Source organism: Sinohyriopsis cumingii, chromosome 9 (genome assembly GCF_028554795.1).
Source record: "Sinohyriopsis cumingii isolate HCF-2022 chromosome 9, ASM2855479v2, whole genome shotgun sequence".
NCBI lineage: Eukaryota > Metazoa > Mollusca > Bivalvia > Unionida > Unionidae > Sinohyriopsis > Sinohyriopsis cumingii.
In genome coordinates this window covers 78,070,364-78,093,223 of record NC_142969.1, presented here as the reverse complement: position 1 = coordinate 78,093,223, position 22,860 = coordinate 78,070,364, and the positions used below count along the sequence as shown (strand labels likewise).

The window sequence follows — 22,860 nt, the reverse complement described above, 5'->3', positions numbered from 1 at the left end:
TTCTCGTGGGTCGGTGGTTCTTTCTATGGGTTTTCCCTGGTTCTTCCTCCACCATTAATACTGGCCGCCATGTATAGCCTATTGTGTGCTGAAAAATGGCGTTAAATCCTACAACAACAACAACAACACTAGTGAAGAGTTCTTTTTGCTTTAAAGGAAAATATTGGGTGAGATAAATAATATACGTTGGGGTTTGGACTCCCCAATGTAACCCCTTGACTGCGATTTACTTGTCTTGGTTAAAACCATAACATAGATTTTATATGTATTTCCCAGAAAGGAAGAATGGACAGGTGAAAATAATGAGAATGAAGTAAGAATTATTTTATTTAGCAAACAGAAAATGAATTTCTTTTTTTTTCTGAATTTCTATGAAGGAATGAATCAATTCAAAAGATTTTTTCCATATCATTCCAGAATAGTTTTCCTTTTAAAAATATCATAATATATTTAAAAAAGTTATGGAAATTAACATTTAAGATGAAATGTTACTATTAGGAATTGTTATGTTAATAGATTTAGGTGTGGATCTCATCAAGAAAAGGAAAAACATTTTTTTCTGCAGTATAATTGCAGCAACTTTTTTTCTTCACTTTTGAAAACATTTTGGTGAAATCTCTAACTGTTATAGAGCTTGTGAACTGCATCAATGTTTGTTGAAAAATCAATTTTATGCTGCCAAATAATAATATAAAGATCATGAAATAAATATATCACTCTTTAAATGACTAGCAAACAATTCATACAGTGACAATAGTATTAATATTTGTATGTAAGAGCATGGAAGCATTATGGCAGTTTCACTTACATTTAGCTATGCAACTCAATCAACAGTTTGTTATTCATAAATACTTATATCTACCATATTTACCGTATATGTTGAGACACCATAAATTAATTCTGAATGTACATTTTTGTGCACTGTATGTTCTGGGACACATTGTTTCTTTTCCAGTCTTAAGTTGTGGGCACGTTTTAAATCATTTGAAAATTACATGTCGGAAAATGCACTCCAACTTAAATTTTTATTTAAAAAATTATAAAACTGTACTTTTGTTTAATCCATTGCAGCATCATCTCAACAACCCAACCCTTCTCCTGCATATATATGATCCATTCCTTCAGTGCATGAATATCTTTTTAGTTTTGTCATACATTGAAAATGTATTGTTGGACGCAACACATCTCCTTAAGCGGAAACTGCATGGACTAAAGTCATTTTATTTAAGATCTGCACCAGTCATGCTAATTCTCACACTTTCAACCACCATCTTATTGACAGTCCATCCAGGAATGAGATCAAACCACACTGGAATTTCATCCATGTTAATGATCATATTGTCTGCAAAATCATCTACTCGTCTGGGCTTCATGAAATCATCAAATGATTTTATTTTCTCCAAATCATCTAGGTGACCCTGGATCATCAATGTCCATGCATGAAGTACTATATTATGTCACTTTAAAAATTGTTTCATTATTTCAATTTATTTCCAAAATTCCTGTGAAAACTGGTCAAATAGAAGCAAAGTAATTTCCTTATGTGGACCGACTTTGTGTGTGTGTGTGTGTGTGTGTGTGTGTGTGTGTATATATATATATAATCAGAACACTTAAAAGAATCCAAAGTCGACTTGCTTTGAAAAAAATAACCTTTATATTGATATCCTTTAAAAAAATAATCGGCTTAAAAGTATCCAAAGTTGGCTTCCAAGGTCAGCTTGCTTTGCAACAAAAAAATCACCTTTGTCTTCAGTATTTTGCTGGCGAAAATTTGATTTGATTTGAATTTTTTAAAACAATTTTTCAGTCATATCGCTATGATGTCTGCAATGTGGCAGTTTATAGTGATGTCTAACACTGGGGCATCATGCTGCAGACAGGTAGCATGATGTCCCACCCAGTCACATTGTCCTGACACCAGACCGACCAGTCCTAACACTAACCTCTTAATGCTGAGCGCCAAGCGAGGCAGGAACTGGATATAATACAATCTTGGTTATTTTGCACATAACACTGTGTCATGGGTGAATGGCACATACCTTCAAGCAATCATTCATGTCTCTGCTGCATATCTGGAGTGTGTGGATACATTTTCTTTAATGCTCATGATGGAAAAAAGAGGAATAAGTGATAACAATTCAATGTTAACTGATAACAATACAATGTTAATTTCTTTCATTTTATTATCAAATAAGTGTTTTGTTTATCAATTTTAATGCAACATGGGGGTACAAATTAATTTCATTTTTTAAGTCTTGGAACATATGACCTAGGTGTAAAAAAAGTTTCACCATAAGTTCTAGTACATGAAAAAATTTGTGTCCAATATATACAGTTATTATTAATAGGCAAGTAGCACTAATTTATAGTAATATTGATAGACAATGAAGCCTCTGCACTAACAATAACGTATAAGTTCAAAATAGATCATCTATTTATTAGAACCACCACAATTTTCTCTGTAAAATGCTGCGAAATGTAGTAGATTGTTCATATGTTAGTTTAATTATCTGATTATATAATACAGAAAAAAAAAGTATCTCATAAATATATACCTTGAAATGAAGCAACACTGAACACTGATAAACTGAACTAATTTTTTTCAGCAGCTTAAACTATAAAAATTGATGTTAAAAAAGTAGACTAAGTCAAAGTACTGTCAACGATGCTCATTACATTGCTATTGAGACAAATGATGCCTCTAACTTGCATAATCTAAATTTAGATCAAAACGTGCTTTAACTGCACTCAAATACATGAATTTGGAGTATTATCCATACAACTGAACCGGAATGATTGCAGTGAAAGTGTGTAGTATCCAGTGTGCTTAAGAAACAAAAATCTTAACATCCAAATCAACATTCATCGGGGGCCCCTGAGTGGCCGAGTGGTCTAAAGCACTTTCTGTTACAGAACACTGCCATCTCATCTCTGTCTGCTTGGGTTCGAGTCTCAGATTTGGCCAATGTGGATATGTGAGAAAGTTTGCCAGTAGCTTCTCGAGGGTCGGTGGTTCTTTCCGGGGATTTTCCGGGTTCTTTCTCCACCATTAATACTGGCCGCCATGCATAGCCTATCATGTGCTGAAAAATGGCGTTAAACCCTACAACAACAACGTCAACAACATTCATCATTCCGATAAACTTACCCAAAAAATCTAATGTAATCTGCATTTACCTTTACCTTTGATGATGTAATCCTTCTGGAATTGCCCACTGCCTTTATTGGATCACTGAACAAATGAAAGAAAAAGAAACATTTTGCATTAGATATCTGAACACCTTGTATATCACTGATGGAAACAAAAAGGAATCAAAACATACCCATCTTACATAATTTATTTCACCAACAGAAAGCAGAGGTCATATTTAATTGCATAAAGAGGTACCAAGTCTATTTGTAACTATCAGAAAATCTAGGTGATTAATATTTACATCTGAGTTAACATTAAGTCAGTACTCAGAATTTAGTCCCTACCTTTCTTAACGTATACCCCCCCCCTTGCTGGCTCAACAGTGTAATCATATTGTTTGTTTATTGACTGGTGTGTGTGTGTGACTTGGATTTTTAACGTAGCTTTAACAATTTTTCAGTCATATTGCTACAATGTCTGCAGTGTGGCAGTTTAAAGTGATGTCTAGCACTGGGGCATCATGACACAGACATGTAGCATGATGTCCCACCCAGTCACATTATCCTGACTCCAGGCATACCAGTCCTAACATTAACCTCCTAATGCTGAGCGCCAAGCGAGGCAGCTGTTAGTACCATTTTTGCAAGTCTTTGGTATGACTCGGCTGGGGATCGAACACACGACCTCCCGCATCTGAGGCGGACGCTCTAACCACTAGGCCACTAAAGCGGTTTGTTTATTGACTGGAAGGCATTTTAGTTACTCTTTGTTACAGTGTCGCTTTAGTACAGTTGTCTAAGTTAGAAGCTGTGCACAGTCAGTGATAAAGCATCTTTTTGAATCAAAGCTGTGTTGCTACATGAAGTTTTATCACAATACTTTGTACTTTGATTTCATCTGGGACTTATTACAATATTATCTATTTCTAAGCTTTCTGGACATAGGACGAAAGAGTTCTTTGTCTCTGGTAGAATTAACACATGATATATTTTCTTGACTGGCAATTGTAAGATTATTTGTTAGATGTTAATATTTTGGGATACATCATACAAAGTTGTTTTTCAGTTTGGCCAGTGCCTGTGAACTCTCTCTCTCTCTCTCTGTACTTATTACCTACAATGTAAAGTTGCTTTCAATCCGAACTTTAGGGAAAAGTTTGCTCTACTTGTGATACAGAGACTATCAATATACTAGAACAGCAGTAGATAAAAGCAACAGCGGTTTATAAACATTCAAACTCATCAGCTTACCCATCATGTAAAGCTGAGTATTAAATGATACTAAATCATCACTACGAATATCCCACCCAATAAAGATTAAAATTAATACTGCACATAATAATACAATACGTGTGCAATAACTTATATTTACATGCGAACAATTCAAAGTGAAATATCTAAGACATAATGGAATTAATGTGTTTAATCTAGAAAAATTATTAATTGTTGCTCACAGAAGGTTAAACCATTTAGTGTATTGAAGTAATCACAAAAATGTTGCACATTTTTTCATGTTAATGTTAAAATAATACATAGTTCAAAATGCCGATCCATAGCTTAAGAAACGGAAAATGTACCATTTTTCATGACAAATTAAAATGTTCCCACTCTATTACAAAATAAATAATATTTCCCTTTCACACATTAATGTATAGCATATATATTATGAGATGTGGCAGACAAATTTAGATAGCTTTTTATGTCTCATGCAGAATATGGGATAGTCAGTCACACCCATACTTCTAGTATGGATGCTTATACGAGTCATCTATGATATATCAAATGGAAAATATACCTTTGTAGCATCACATTTCTCAGCTTGTCCTTAGCCGCTGACTCATCTACATACCTTTATCAGAGGAATGGTCATGTGAACATCTTTTCAACTATCAGGTGACAAGGCCCATTTGTAAAAGTCCATATAATTACCAAAATCAGCCGAAATCTACACTAATCTGCAAACAAAGTTAACAAAAAAAAGAGAAAAAAGTTACAGTGAAGAATTATATTTCAAGCACAAATGAACTATAATGACATTATGGTCAGCTGTTAAAACATTTCATCGATCCAACAACTTTACCCATGAACAGTTAAGCTGGCAATAATAATATTCTGATAATGATGTTAAGGGTTGTCCATAAAGCACGTACGCAAACAATTGGTGATTTTTTACCCCCTTTCCCATTACTCATTGCAAATCATACATTTTGTATCCACCCTTGTGTAAGTACATTGCTAAGTCACCACCCCCTTTCCAAGAATAGATGGGACAATTGAATTTTAAAAGATGAAGTTATTAGTAGTCATTAAAAATAAGCAGCGGTTTAAATTAATACCATGTAAAACAAACTTTGAAAATAAAAGTAAGTATTAACATTAACTATAATAGTGATACAAAGGTTGAATTTTACAGAAATCGTAACCAATGCTTTTCTACAGCAAAGGTAAATATTTATCTCTAATAATAGTTTTAAACAAGTGACAGCAGCTAATATTTAGTTGAAGCAGCAGAGAGGGCGATCAGACCAATTTAGGGAATGGTCACCCTTGTTTTTAGACAAAAAAAAATAGTGACCCTTCATAGAGGTCAATACCACGTCTACGATTATTGTTTGTCCCAAACAGAATTGTAGACGAGCCCTCTCTGCTGCTATGTTATTCTGAATAATCCTGGGAATCTTCATCTGAATCCTGGGAATCTTTTGCTCTATGTTTCAAGTAATATTCAAGTTCTGATGGTGGTTTTTCTATTTTTGGATTTATGTTCTTTCTTTTTTTGTAATATATCATCAAACTTCTGTATCGATCTCCACCACAATTTTTGCAAATCTGATATAATCCTCTAACGCCATTGTTACAACCAACACAACTTCGTGGACCAGCATGAGGGTTTTTCTTTATAAGATAATTATGTTTTTTACAATATTCTCCACGGCGCATTTGTTAGTGGTTCCTTGACCTGGGCTTGTTTTCAGACAAATGAGTTTAATATCATCGCGGGAACAAAATAATGTGAAATCAGCCACGCGGGAACAAGTAATATTTACACACAGAAACATCATCATGAAAAAAGATTCACGAGAAGACCGACGGGAAACAAAATAACATTTAATTGGCGCAGGGGAAACAAATCACACGGAAACAAAATAGTCTCACAATATGCGGGAACATCAGTATGAGAAATGATTCGCAAGGAAACAAAATAATTTCACAATATGCGGGAACAATCAAATCAGATTAATAATTATGAACTTATTTTCATCATCATCACAGAATTGTCAAAATTATAAATATAAAGCTGGGTTTATGTTATTGATTGGCCCTCGCCCCCATCATCATTGAGGTTGTCGCAAGTGGCACATTCCTTATAATAATACTGTTTGTGCCACTTGCGACAGTCATCAACATACGAAAACAACACGCGGGAAACATCCGCGCGGAAAAAACAATTATTTTGTCTTACCAAGATCATCACGAGTGTGGAAAGTGGCTTTTTCCTTATAATAATACTGATTATGCCACTTTCCACAATCATTAGGTCCTGAATCACGATGATAAATGCTCCTCCAACGATGGTCGTTCTTGTTCGATATTCAACCATTAATCTTGGAAATCTTCATCAGAATAATCATCAGAAATTCTACGTGCATTATTTCACAATCATCACAACATGGGGCAACTCTCATAAATATATAATATTATAATGAATATGAGACTTCCCCATCACCATAATCATGTGTGTTAAATTCAATAATTATTTTTTACGACGATAAGAACTCCTCTAAGGTTGGAATCGGTTTATTTGTCCTTGTGTTATATTCGACAATTAATCGATATCTTGTTCCGCCGCAATCTATACACAACGGAATTTTACCACGAACTCCACGAGAGCAGCTAATACAACTCCGAGGCCCACATGAGCCGTTATTTCGGTAGATTTTCATGTGGTCACCACAAAAAATACTTCTACAGTTTTTTCCGCATATTTCGGTTGACCCCTGAAGAAGCCAAGCGCATTTGTTGACCATCTTATATTTAATATCTTATATATTTAATTGGTGATAAAAAAAAATCAATTAGATATATAGATATTAATTATAAATGACAGGAAAAAATTACTTAAGTGAACTCTGTGGTGCGGGTAATATAACCAAAGTATATATTACAAACAAAACTTTAAAAGAAAAATATTTGTGTCTCGAGAACGACCCGACTTTTACGCTAGACACGCTATTCGACAACATTACCAACGAAGACGCGCGTGTGTTATCTAGAAGAAGTTATTTCATATTACGCGATTATTATAATATTTTCTCCGTCTCAACGTTAGATGAATCTGTTTCAGTACAAACTAAGGAAGAAGCAATTCAGGCGCTTCAATCTGAGTGTAAATCAACATATCATCTGCCCGGTATCATCATACAACACTTTAAAAACTTTTATATATTTCCGTCCGACGAGGACTTTGAATCAGTCGCGGATAAGTTTTTAGGGCTATCGTCGGTTACTGAAATTATACCGAAATTCAGATTGAGATATCCTGTATTCGACATCGACTCGTTCTTCAAGCAGCACAAAGAACGCATCAATTACGGAGATTTCATGGGAACCTCGAAAGATTCTGATGAAAAATTAACTCACAAAGAAATTATTGATTATTTTTCTCAGCTGTGTAATTGTGACCGCGATAAAATATTTTTATTCACAACAAATCACGGATATCATATATTATGTAAATGTGAACCCGTATCGTTCGATGATCAGATAGAATTAATTAACAGCGCTGGTAAGGACAATCCAACATGGAAACTAGATAAACAAGCAGGACTACACAGCATTAAGTTATCCGGGACAAAATCGAATAAAATCAATTCCGTTTGTAAAAGATTAATATCAGGACAAATCACAACCGCGCGAGATCTATTGGTCTGTCCTACGTTAATACAACCTCGTGAAGTTGAATATGTAAAACCACACGAAGATTTCAATAACATCATCGACGCCGGCATCAACGAGGAGGATTTCGTTCAGATATCGATGGCGCTGACAAGCGAACCAAACAATCTGTTAGGGGTAATATCTGGCACAAAAAACTGTTATAATGTGCGACGTCGGCCTGGACACTTTTGCAATATCTGCCAACGACAACATGGTATTAGTAATCATGGTCACGTAGAATTAAAATGCAATAATTGTATCGTCATCGTTGATATTTATCGTTATGTAATTATCTGCCCAAGCTCGATGAAAGAAAAAATAATCATAGAACGCGGAGACAGGTCTATCTCAAACGAGATTAACGATCTTTTATCGGGAAAAAAATTAATAATCCAGTACTAACCGACATCTTTGAGAAATTACCACAACAGCATCGCGACGTTAGATACATCAAACATCTGTTGCAACATAATTATAATCCAACGAAAGATTATTCTGCATCAGTAACACCAGATTATAGTTACACAAATAAGCCGCAGCACGAATCAGGTATGGGATGTGAAATTATCGTCGGTGATTACGGCGATGGTTCGGCCTGTGGGTTAGGTAAGACAGAAACAGCATGGAGGTCAATAAAACCACATCAAACTGTTGTTTATGCCAGCTATAGCAAATCATTGACAGAGAAAATAAAATCAGATTATCATATCGAGTCCTATCGAGATATTACAGGCGAGATTGTCATTGGCGGTAACAGAAAAGTTATAGTGCAGGTTGAATCGTTATGTAGAGTTAGCGGCAACGTGGATGTGCTAATCATCGATGAGGGGCACGGCGTCCGACGGCCGATATTTAGCAACATTAATAAATACAAAAAAATATTATTCGAGTTTATTGTCGTTGATAAACACCGCTGGTCGTGTAATTGTTCTTGACGCGGACATTAACGACGATGACGCTAAAATCCTTAAATTAATACGACCGAATATGAAATTCGTCAAGAACGAGTATAAACCAGATCATGACAAGAAATTTATCCTGGACAATTCCCACAAAGACAATCTGGAATTATTACTGGAAAGAATAAAGACAGAAAAAGTTGCTATATTTACACATAATAAATCCAACACAGAATATTCCGTCGAAGGGCTAGCTAGATTACTTCAATCACGTGGTTATCGTGTGAAATACTACCACGCCGATACCGATCCAGAAGAAAAAGCGAAAGATTTCGCTGACATCAATAACGCGTTTAACGACTATAATGGTGTAATATTTAACCACACACTGGAAGCTGGGGTGAGTATCGTTGATGAAGATTTCAAGACGTTATTCTGTTTCTCATACGAAATAGGATCAACAGAAGCAACTAAACAAGCTCTTCACAGATTCACGTGTGTCAATGAAATACATTACTCGTCGATGAGACGCAATTGTAACAAAAATCTGCCACTGACAACGGCAGACCTAAGAAAATTAATAGTATCTCGCGAAAACAAACCAATGAGATCACCATCAACGGACGAACTCCATAACGACTGTGGACTGAATTTTCTCGTCGAGATAATCGAAGAAAACCTTTCCAAGAAATTCTTCACACATAAACTAATGACGTCAATGGCTGACTCCAGATACGAAATAATCAAGAAACCACCAGATGATTATGAAACGTTCATGGTCAAACAACAAATAAAGATCCAGTGCGGTGATGGTGTTATTGATGATTTTCTTAATACAACTATCGGAGAGCGAATAAAATATTCTGAAGTTGAGATTAAAACCAACAACGATATCATGGAACAACCTAAAGAACTGTATCATCGATACGATCCCGACGAGAACTTACCACCATACGTGGCCAAGAAGAAATATCTAAATTACATATTTCAGACTGATGTCGATAAATTATCCGCGGAAGAAATAGAATCGTTACACAAAAGATCCAGAAATTTATTATTGGCTCAGCAAGTCATCGTTGATAAACACAACAACGGAACATCTATAAACAGCATCATCATTCTGATAGAAATAATTTCATACTACAATACCCTGAACGGCCCGAGTCAGACTTTATAACCGACGATCATTGGAGAAATTCAGTTCTGGATCAAACTGGAATAGCAGGTAGCGATGTAACAATAACAGACAAAGCATCTGAGATGTTAAAATTTCATGTGTGGAACATCAATGCGTGGTTCAAGTTATTTGATCCTCAAGGATGAGTTAAAACACACACACAAAAAAAACATTACATCAACCATGTGGGAACTCCCATAAATATATAATATTATTAAGAAATATGGGACTTCCCCCATCACCATAATCATGTGTGTTTGATGGTTGAACTCCCATAAATATATTATTAAGAAATATGGGACTTCCCCCATCACCATAATCATGTGTGTTTGATGGCTGAACTCCATAAATATATTATTAAGAAATATGGGACTTCCCCCATCACCTAATATTAGTTGGCCTGATTCAGATTTCATCAATAATGATACATGGAAAAACACGCTAACGGATCATACTGGTTATTTTGGTGGTAATGATCGATGATCACACCAGATGGTTGAAGTACCCCATTTGGATCATAAATAAATGGTTTAGCCGATATGAAGAGCAAGATCAATAATCAATCATATATGTGATGACTGCAGAAACTTTCAGAAACTATTATCAGCAAAGGAAGATTCTGCAGTTACAATGATAATGTGAGATTAATAACCAATCATATATGTGATGACTGCAGAAACTTCCAGAAACTATTATCAGGCAAAGGAAGATTCTGCAGTTACAATGATAATGTGAGATAAATTTAACACCCTAATGATAATCAAGAATATCTGTCCAAGGGCCTTTTTTCGTCTCACATTTTGACAAACATGTTAAATGGTGTTGATCGGCCGATAACCTGACTGATGTTAGGTATGGAAATTTTCATAATAATTATTGTTTCTAGAAGATTCTGATGCATCAGACCTCAACGAAGAAGATATTCATCGATATGTATCGTGAAGAACAAACCTGCTGCTGGATCTATGGTGCATATCACGTCATGGTGTTGGACTTTCAGACCACTGAACCGAGATGAACTAGCACGAAGACGTCTGCGTGAATCGTATCAGAAAAATAATAATTAGATGATGATGACAGGGCCGCATCGGTCAGATTAATCAACAAAACCACATCGAATAGTATTGAATCGCGTAACAAGACTGAATCAAGTAACAAATCCGAATCGAAAATCTTAAAATACAAAAATAAACTAAAATCAACCCAAACTTCATTGGATAATCTGACCGAGGAGAATAATCAACTAAAAAAAGATTTAAGTGAAACAAAGCGCCGTTGTGATAAAATTCTGAGGATAATAAAACCCTACAGCAGGTTATCATAAAAATAAATAACAGAGTCAACGAAGATATGAATAAATCATTAAACGAGTACAGCAGCGAGATCATCGCGAAGATGAACAACATAGCTGAGCAGCAGAAACAATTAGATAAAATGGCCCACGAGTGTAATACGCGCTTAAATGAATTTAATTTCAGAAAGATCTCACCGTGTGTCGATAAAATCCACAATGACATCGTTGTTGATAAAATTTTAGGTCGATTTGATTATGTCAAACCTAAACTATTTGTTCCCGGCGTCTACAGGTGAAGATTGTTTTCTCGCGCGATATTTATCCTTGAGACGTATTCGCGCCAACTCATTACGGTTTAGTGGTCGTACTGTAGATTTTTGTGAAAAACCAGCACAACGTCGATCGGAAATACATAATGCAGTAATACCGCCTGGTAATAATCTATAAGATATTTTAGCAGTAACAGGTTTGCTTCTAATAAATCGATCATCAGATGTATCAACTATCCTTTTCCTAAATGGCATATTATATAAATTTAATTTCACTAAATGACGCTAACATCCAACAGATCTGTCAACGGACAGTTTGTCAAAATGTGAGGCGAAAAAAAAGACCCTTTGATAGATATATTTTGATTATCATGCGAGTGTGGAAAAGTGTACATTTTCTATATATATATGATTTGTACACTTTTCCACAGTCAGGATATCGGCCGTTGAATCACATAATAATGTTGAATCACATAATAATGTTGGATCACATAATGTCAGATCGGCCGTTGAATCACACAATGAGTAAAGTCTGAATCACACAATGTCAGAACGGCCGTTGGATCACATAATGAGTAAAGTATGAATCACACAATGACAGATCGGCCGTTGAATCACACAATGTCTGATTCGCACGTCGACTTAATTATAACAATATCGGGTGATTTGCCAAGAATGTCATCGATCGTTAAATCCAGATCAATCATCGCACTGAAATAATTAGGATATTTCATCACAACACCGTAATAATATACGTAGATCATCGCTATTTGTTATTTGTTTCAAATTTGACACGCACGGTGACAGGTTCTGATATTTGATGGTTGAAGTCCCATATTATTAATATTATATAATATTTATGGGAGTTCAACCATGACCGTGAAAAGGTCCGATGACGTCATCGAAGATGTTTAATTGTGATTGAAGTCCCACATTTCTTGAATATTTATGGAGTTCAGTGTGAGAAAAAAATAATTATTTTTCTGATACGATTCACGCAGACGTCTTCGTGCTAGTTCTTCTCGGTTCAGTGGTCTGAAAATCCAACACCATGACGTGATATGCACCATAGATCCAGCAGCAGGTTTGTTCTTCACGATACATATCGATGAATATCTTCTTCGTTGAGGTCTGATGCATCAGAATCTTCTAGAAACAATAATTATTATGAAAATTTCCATACCTAACAACAGTCAGGTTATCGGCCGATCAACACCATTTAACATGTTTGTCAAAATGTGAGACGAAAAAAGGCCCTTGGACAGATATTCTTGATTATCATTAGGGTGTTAAATTTATCTCACATTATCATTGTAACTGCAGAATCTTCCTTTGCCTGATAATAGTTTCTGAAAGTTTCTGCAGTCATCACATATATGATTGATTATTGATCTTGCTCTTCATATCGGCTAAACCATTTATTTATGATCCAAATGGGGTACTTCAACCATCTGGTGTGATCATCGATCATTACCACCAAAATAACCAGTATGATCCGTTAGCGTGTTTTTCCATGTATCATTATTGATGAAATCTGAATCAGGCCAACTAATATTAGGTGATGGGGGAAGTCCCATATTTCTTAATAATATATCTATGGAGTTCAACCATCAAACACACATGATTATGGTGATGGGGGAAGTCCCATATTTCTTAATAATATATTTATGGGAGTTCGACCATCAAACACACATGATTATGGTGATGGGGGAAGTCCCATATTTCTTAATAATATTATATATTTATGGGAGTTCCCACATGGTTGATGTAATGTTTTTTTTGTGTTTTAACTCATCCTTGAGGATCAAATAACTTGAACCACCCATTGATGTTCCACACATGAAATTTTAACATCTCAGATGCTTTGTCTGTTATTGTTACATCGCTACCTGCTATTCCAGTTTGATCCAGAACTGAATTTCTCCAAAGATCGTCGGTTATAAAGTCTGACTCGGGCCATTCAGGGTATTGTAGTATGAAATTATTTCTATCAGAATGATGATCACCATATGATGTTAATGTCGCACCGAATTCCTTGTAAATTAATTTGATCTTCTCGATGATATTTTTCACCGTAATTGTTCTTGAATAAACCCTCGCATCGGGCAGAATGTCATTCCAGTACTTTATAATTTTATTATACTTGGCCAACTGGTCAGGATCGGCTATCATCGTTTCGATGTACATCTTAAGGTCCGACCGTGACACGATTATATTTTGTTGTGCAACATCGTCAGGTACCACGTCAGGTAAATTCAGTGTCGTTAGTAAATCTCGGATCATGTCGATTTTTTCCCGTGGTGAGATTTTATCTGATCTGTATTTTGTGCTGTTTATAGATGTTCCGTTGTTGTGTTTATCAACGATGACTTGCTGAGCCAATAATAAATTTCTGGATCTTTTGTGTAACGATTCTATTTCTTCCACGGGTAATTTATCGACATCAGTCTGAAATATGTAATTTAGATATTTCTTCTTGGCCACGTATGGTGGTAAGTTCTCGTCGGGATCGTATCGATGATACAGTTCTTTAGGTTGTTCCATGATATCGTTGTTGGTTTTAATCTCAACTTCAGAATATTTTATTCGCTCTCCGATAGTTGTATTAAGAAAATCATCAATAACACCATCACCGCACTGGATCTTTATTTGTTGTTTGGCCATGAACGTTTCATAATCATCTGGTGGTTTCTTGATTATTTCGTATCCGGAGTCAGCCATTGACGTCATTAGTTTATGTGTGAAGAATTTCTTGGAAAGGTTTTCTTCGATTATCTCGACGAGAAAATTCAGTCCACAGTCGTTATGAAGTTCGTCCGTTGATGGTGATCTCGTTGGTTTGTTTTCGCGAGATACTATTAATTTTCTTAGGTCTGCCGTTGTCAGTGGCAGATTTTTGTTACAATTGCGTCTCATCGACGAGTAATGTAGTTCATTGACACACCTGAATCTGTGAAGAGCTTGTTTAGTTGCTTCTGTTGATCCTATTTCGTATGAGAAACAGAATAACGTCTTGAAATCGTCATCAACGATACTCACCCCAGCTTCCAGTGTGTGGTTAAATATTACACCATTAAAGTCGTTAAACGCGTTATTGATGTCAGCAAAATCTTTCGCTTTTTCTTCTGGATCGGTATCGGCATGGTAGTATTTCACACGATAACCACGTGATTGAAGTAATCTAGCTAGCCCTTCGACGGAATATTCTGTGTTGGATTTATTATGTGTAAATATAGCAACTTTTTCTGTCTTTATTCTTTCCAGTAATAATTCCAGATTGTCTTTGTGGGAATTGTCCAGGATAAATTTCTTGTCATGATCTGGTTTATACTTGTTCTTGACGAATTTCATATTCGGTCGTATTAATTTAAGGATTTTAGCGTCATCATCGTTAATGTCCGCGTCAAGAACAATTACACGACCAGCGGTGTTTATCAACGACAATAAACTCAAATAATATTTTTTGTATTTATTAATGTTGTTAAATATCTGCCGTCGGACGCCGTGCCACTCATCGATGATTAGCACATCCACGTTGCCGCTAACTCTACATAACGATTCAACCTGCACTATAACTTTTCTGTTACCGCCAATGACAATCTCGCCTGTAATATCTCGATAGGACTCGATATGATAATTTTATTTTATTTTCTCTGTCAATGATTTGCTATAGCTGACACAAACAACAGTTTGATGTGGTTTTATTGACATCCATGCTGTTTCTGTCTTACCTAACCCACAGGCCGAACCATCGACGTAATCACCGACGATAATTTCACATCCCGTACCTGATTCGTGCTGCGGCTTATTTGTGTAACTATAATCTGGTGTTACTGATGCAGAATAATCTTTCGTTGGATTATAATTATGTTGCAACAGATATTTGATGCATCTAACGTCGCGATGTTGTTGTGGTAATTTCTCAACGATGTCGGTTAGTACTGGATTATTAATTTGTTTTTCCCGATAAAAGATTGTTAATCTCATTTGAGATAGACCTGTCTCCGCGTTCTATGATTATTTTTTCTTTCATCGAGCTTGGGCAGATAATTACACAACGATAAATATCAACGATGACGATACAATTATTGCATTTTAATTCTACGTGACCATGAATACTAATACCATGTTGTCGTTGGCAGATATTGCAAAAGTGTCCAGGCCGACGTCGCATGTTATAACAGTTTTTTGTGCCAGATATTACCCCTAACAGATTGTCTGGTTCGCCTGTCAGCGCCATCGATATCTGAACGAAATCCTCCTCGTTGATGCCGGCGTCGATGATGTTATTGAAATCTTCGTGTGGTTTTACATATTCAACTTCACGAGGTTGTATTAACATAGGACAGACCAATAAATCTCGTGGCGTTGTGATTTGTCCTGATATTAATCTTTTACAAACGGAATTGATTTTATTCGATTTTGTCCCGGATAACTTAATGCTGTGTAGTCCTGCTTGTTTATCTAGTTTCCATGTTGGATTGTCCTTACCAGCGCTGTTAATTAATTCTATCTGATCATCGAACGATACGGGTTCACATTTACATAATATATGATATCCGTGATTTGTTGTGAATAAAAATATTTTATCGCGGTCACAATTACACAGCTGAGAAAAATAATCAATAATTTCTTTGTGAGTTAATTTTTCATCAGAATCTTTCGAGGTTCCCATGAAATCTCCGTAACTGATGCGTTCTTTGTGCTGCTTGAAGAACGAGTCGATGTCGAATACAGGATATCTCAATCTGAATTTCGGTATAATTTCAGTAACCGACGATAGCCCTAAAATCTTATCCGCGACTGATTCAAAGTCCTCGTCGGACGGAAATATATAAAAGTTTTTAAAGTGTTGTATGATGATACCGGGCAGATGATATGTTGTTTTACACTCAGATTGAAGCGCCTGAATTGCTTCTTCCTTAGTTTGTACTGAAACAGATTCATCTAACGTTGAGACGGAGAAAATATTATAATAATCGCGTAACATGAAATAACTTCTAGATAACACACGCACGTCTTTGTTGGTAATGTTGTTGAATAGAGTGTCTAGCGTAAAATCAGGTCGTTCTCGAGACACAAATATTTTTCTTTTAAAGTTTTGTTTGTAATATATACTTTGGTTATATTACCCGCACCACAGAGTTCACTTAAGTAATTTTTTCCTGTCATTTATAATTAATATCTATATATCTAATTGATTTTTTTTTTAATCACCAATTAAATATATAAGATATTAAATATAAGATGGTCCACAAATGTGCTTGGCTTCTTCAGGGGTCAACCGAAATATGCGGAAAAAACTGTAGAAGTATTTTTTGTGGTGACCACATGAAAATCTACCGAAATAATGGCTCATGTGGACCTCGGAGTTGTATTAGCTGCTCTCGTGGAGTTCGTGGTAAAATTCCGTTGTGTATAGATTGCGGCGGAACAAGATATCGATTAATTGTCGAATATAACACAAGGACAAATAAACCGATTCCAACCTTAGAGGAGTTCTTATCGTCGTAAAAAATAATTATTGAATTTAACACACATGATTATGGTGATGGGGGAAGTCTCATATTCATTATAATATTATATATTTATGAGAGTTCCCCCATGTCGTGATGATTGTGAAATAATGCACGTAGAATTTCTGATGATTATTCTGATGAAGATTTCCAAGATTAATGGTTGAATATCGAACAAGAACGACCATCGTTGGAGGAGCATTTATCATTGTGATTCAGGACCTAATGATTGTGGAAAGTGGCATAATCAGTATTATTATAAGGAAAAAGCCACTTTCCACACTCGTGATGATCTTGGTAAGACAAAATAATTGTTTTTTCCGCGCGGATGTTTCCCGCGTGTTGTTTTCGTATGTTGATGACTGTCGCAAGTGGCACAAACAGTATTATTATAAGGAATGTGCCACTTGCGACAACCTCAATGATGATGGGGGCGAGGGCCAATCAATAACATAAACCCAGCATTATATTTATAATTTTGACAATTCTGTGATGATGATGAAAATAAGGTCATAATTATTAATCTGATTTGATTGTTCCCGCATACTGTGAAATTATTTTGTTTCCTCGTGAATCATTTCTCATACTGATGTTCCTGCATATTGTGAGATTATTTTGTTTCCGTGTGATTTGTTTCCCCTGCGCCAATTAAACGTTATTTTGTTTCCCGTCGGTCTTCTCGTGAATCTTTTTTCATGATGATGTTTCTGTGTGTTATTACTTGTTCCCGCGTGGCTGATTTCACATTATTTTGTTCCCGTGATGATATTAAACTCATTTGTCTGAAAACAAGCCCAGGTCAAGGAACCACTAACAAATGCGCCGTGGAGAATATTGTAAAAAACATAATTATCTTATAAAGAAAAACCCTCATGCTGGTCCACGAAGTTGTGTTGGTTGTAACAACAGCGTTAGAGGATTATATCAGATTTGCAAAAACTGCGGTAGAGATCGATACAGAAGTTTGATGATATATTACAAAAAAAGAAAGAATATAAATCCAAAAATAGAAAAACCACCATCAGAACTTGAACATTACTTGAAACATAGAACAAAAGATTCCCAGGATTCAGATGAAGATTCCCAGGATTATTCAGAATAACATAGCAGCAGAGAGGGCTCGTCTACTATTCTGTTCGAGAGAAACAATAATTGTAGACATGGTATTGACCTCTATGAAGGGTCACTATTTTTTTTGTGTCTAAAAACAAGGGTGACCATTCCCTAAAGTGGTCTGATCGCCCTCTCTGCTGCTGTTGACCTTAACTTTAATAGTCAAATATTAGACAGTGACTAAAAATTTTATATCAACTTTGGAAAATTGGAATATTATCAGCCTTATCATCATTTGGAATGACATATCACACTTCATAATTCTAAGCAGATATTGACTCTGCCTGACATGGCATACCAGCCACTTTGCATCTAACTCATCTGCTAGTTATGTTTCTGACTTGACTAGTCTTCATAAACATCACAGTTATCAAGGAATATTGACCCCTATCGCTGCAGAATATACTTAGCAGTTACCCTGCCACATACACAGGCTAATGCTCTTTGAATTTTTTTCAACACCTCACACCTCCACTCAATGAATACATACTTTATGCTCGACCTATTAGTGTCACAGAAAAAATAAAGTGACAGAATGAACTAATCATGTCACTATCACAAAATTTACCAGTACATACATTATATAATATATAGGTGACCGCCCCGGTGGCCTAGTGGTTAAAGCGTCCGCCTCGGATGTGGAAGGTCGTGGATTCAAACCACAACTGAGTCATACCAAAGACTTCAAAAAATGGTAATAACAGCTGCCTTGCTTGGTGCTCAGTATCAAGATGTTATTGTTAGGACTGGTCGGCCTGGTGTCAGGATAATGTGACTGGGTCGAAGATGATGCTGCATGTCTGGGGAATGATAAACCAGTGCTAGAAATCACTATAAGCTGCCACTGCAGACATTATAGTGATATGACTTAAATTGTTTTAAAGCTATGTTAAAAATCTAAATCACATACTATAATATACAGGCAAATGTACATTTATATGGACATGTTATTCGTAAAACTCGAACAGTACTGATTGTTATTGTCACCAGATATGGATATGCACTGACAAAGTTATCATTCAACTTAATGCATCTGCTGAACAGACTTCTGAGGTTAATGATCAGCTGACTGTAAAATATCAATATGATTACCATCAAGGTTGTAAAATGTTTGTTTTAGGAGATTTTTGGATGGATTTTGGTACGCATAGGATATGGGAAGATATTGACCAGTATATAGACCCAGCAAAGTCTTTACAACTACTAAGGTAACATACATTTGAGTGATGAAGCTGTATAATGTATATTTATCATTTAAGCAGACCAAAAATGGTCTTAAAACTTGTGTAGTTATGTCACAAAATTTATGAGACTCAGTCAATTCAGTTTTTGATTTAAACTGATTCAAAATTCGAATTATTTCTTTCCTTTTGTTTTGATTTTCTGTTATCTACTATACATGAGTGCTTTGATATTTCAGGTCATAAAGTCTGCAATCAGCAAATAAGTTAATAAAAACAATGACCCTCAAGATATAATTTAAGTCTGTTGTTGTTTGTATTGAAATGAATTTATTTTCCATTATAAATCAGATGGCTGTGGGAAACAAACAATAAACAGACGTTATGTACAGCCCTAGTTGTGAAAGGGGAGTTACTCTGACATTACAGTAAGACCAGCAACAATACAATAATCTGATAATGGCATATACTTGTATTAATGTTGGAAATTTAATGTATCATTGTGTTGCACAAAGTGTAATCAACTTGAAAAATGGATGCTACTTCTATGGCACTTATTATGCCACCTGTGCCCTACAGCAACAGAAACTTATAAGAAAGAATTAAAGAAATGCATTTGTAAATAACCACCCACGATGACTGGAATTGCTCTGTGATTGTTGCTGTGAATGAACAATCAATATGAGGATGAAAGTACATATCAACCTAAGACTGTTTGAACAACAACCAGTGTTCCAATGAAAAGTAATAAATTGTGTACAATGCAACTTTCAAGTCAATGCCTGTTAAATGTGAAAGGCACCAAAAAACGACATTAACATGCTTCACATTTTGATTCTCCTAGTCCTTAACCATCACAGTAATCATAGGATCTAACTTGTATAACATTATCAGACAACAAACAGGCTAAACATTTTGTTAAAGTGATAGAAATTTTAAGAAGATATTGGTTCTATCTGAGAACATAGGTTAAGGATATTATTTTGAAACAGTAGTATTCATGGGTTTAATTATCAAGTAGTGTATGCGTCAGCAATCCTGATATTTTCCCAAAATAAACTGGTGATTAGAACTAGTAACCTATGGTCATGTGGTATATATAAGTACACAATATGTGGTGCAATAGATAAAATAAATACCGAAAAGGTAAAAAATATCGAGATACCACAGAACCAGTATCGTCGGAAGCTAGGCCACAACATATTGGTTTTTCCACAGGGGCTCGTATCGTTACTTACAACTGACCTGTCATACATGTACTTATACGATATTTATGTTGTCGAAATATCTAAAATGGGGAGGCAAGGGTCAGAGGAAACTCGGACTAATGTACTATATAATAACTACAATATAGCACATGCATGACAGGTCCATTGTAAACAACGATACGAGCCCCTGTGGGTTTTTTAAAGATTTTTTTTTTTACCAGTCCTCGAAAATTAATAACGGTAATAAACTTAGAAGTGTTTTAATCGGAAAGAAATGTAATTGCCAGTACCCAAATAAAATGTAACTTATTTCTTAGTAACGCTGTCAGTATACATGCTAATACGAGTCCTGCCGTGCAGATAAAATAATGCGATCTTATTACTAAACCACGAAAACTGATAACTGTCATAAGTGGGTATGAGGCGTACAGTTTCGTTTAATTTCAGTTCTAATTTAAAAACGTGTCTATTGAAAAATATAAAGGCACAAAGAATTCATAAATACGGTTATAATAATAATAATAATAATAATCATAAATAATAATAATAATAAAACTAAAACTACTAGCGAAATAACCTTGCAATTCAACCAATCCACGAAAATTGATAACGCCACCAATGGCGGTCAATTAGACTTAAAAATTGTAATAGTAAACAAAATAAAATGCAATTACCAGCTCTGAAATGAAACGTACGATGAATTATTAGTAACAGTTAAAGTATAAACACTACCGGTCTGATAACATAATACTAAATTTCTAGCAGCACAAGTCTCAACGTCAATGTTATTTTCTAAAAACCACACTGTCCAATGAAAACCATCGTTTCAACAAAGTCATTTGCATATTTGCATAAATGAATATTTAATAACTGGTAGGATTTCTCCATTATCCCAAGTGGTATGGTACCACTTTCTGGCACAAAAATGATTCATTTTTAAACAGTATTAAGTAGACGTACTTTGAAAATAAGTCTTAAAATATACAATTTCTGACATATTTTCAAAAAATAAACTTGTATATGCTTCTTTCAAATAGCATTACATGTGTGCAAATTTTGATTCTGTTACCTTTCAAATAATAAAAAAAGTGATTGGTTCATGCTATTTACGGGTCACTTCGGAATACCCAGCACTTTGACGGTCCCTATAATTGGAAATCAAAATCATTCAATTGCACTAAACATTGATTAATGATGCAGTAAAATCAAAATAAACAGCAAATATAGTGAAACTTGTTTGGTGTTTTCTAGGTAGTAACGCAGCAATAGGACTCATCGTCCTAACATGAAAATGGCAGGTCGTCAAAGTGAAAGTAACTTGGTCTAGGTTGTATTCTCAGTCGCTCAACTATTTAGGAATGACTTCCGACTGAATTCAACAGAAGTTTTTAAAAGTTGTTTTCTTCCTAGGCTAAACGATAACTAAACTAACGCACCTGTCCAGCTAATCTTTAGACATCAAGATATACATGACACCAGACTTTCCAAATTCTTCTTCCTTCAATCGTCCCTGTTGTTCGCTAACATTCTGTCCCTCTCGTATAGGGGGCGCTCACTATGTAATTTTGAGAGAGTGACGTATGTAAGGTGAAGCTGTTTGCATTTGAAACATGCAGAGTGAAAACAATGTTGGCATACTTTTATACTACTTTGATGCAATGTGGCTAATATTTCTTTGGATGTTGTACTTATGGAAACTGTACACGACCTAAGCACACTACTGTCTGAAATGACTGCTCCCCTGTGCTAAACAAAAATCGCCCTGAATTAGTCTAATCAATCAACGTTATCTTTAGCACTTATTAAAATTGGGAAAATGAATTTTGCCCAACTAGACAATACCAGCTTCTGAAAGTGCAATGAATGAATTACCAAATACATAAAATGTAATTTAAAAAAGATATCGGCTCTTCTTTCTTTTTACAATTTACCCCTGAAGTCCAGGAAGTGAAAAAGGTGCATATCTGGAGTTAGTCCAAGCTGTACACTCTGTAACCTATATTACATCAATCAATCATACGCGAAAATAAAGGGAATTAAAGGTTCTTTGAGCAATGTCTAAGATATATAATGTCTTGACTAAATAGTCAGTATAACCAGTGAGGAAACCCGAACATTGCGGGGTCAATT

General features: G+C 35.4%; 1 long non-coding RNA gene across 3 annotated transcripts; it reads right to left on the bottom strand.

Moving 5' to 3' along the window:
* On the bottom strand, window positions 1-21,534 carry LOC149792070 (uncharacterized). Of its 3 annotated transcripts, XR_016423472.1 has the most exons (4): window positions 21,405-21,525; window positions 18,920-19,141; window positions 4,931-5,090; window positions 1-3,235 (listed from the first exon to the last, which is right to left on the bottom strand). It is a non-coding gene; the product is annotated as an uncharacterized LOC149792070 (long non-coding RNA). The 3 variants fall into 3 exon arrangements; XR_016423473.1 differs by lacking the exon at window positions 18,920-19,141 and having other exon boundaries at window positions 21,463-21,534; XR_016423471.1 differs by lacking the exon at window positions 21,405-21,525 and having other exon boundaries at window positions 18,920-20,210.
* Window positions 21,535-22,860: the final 1,326 nt, after the last annotated feature.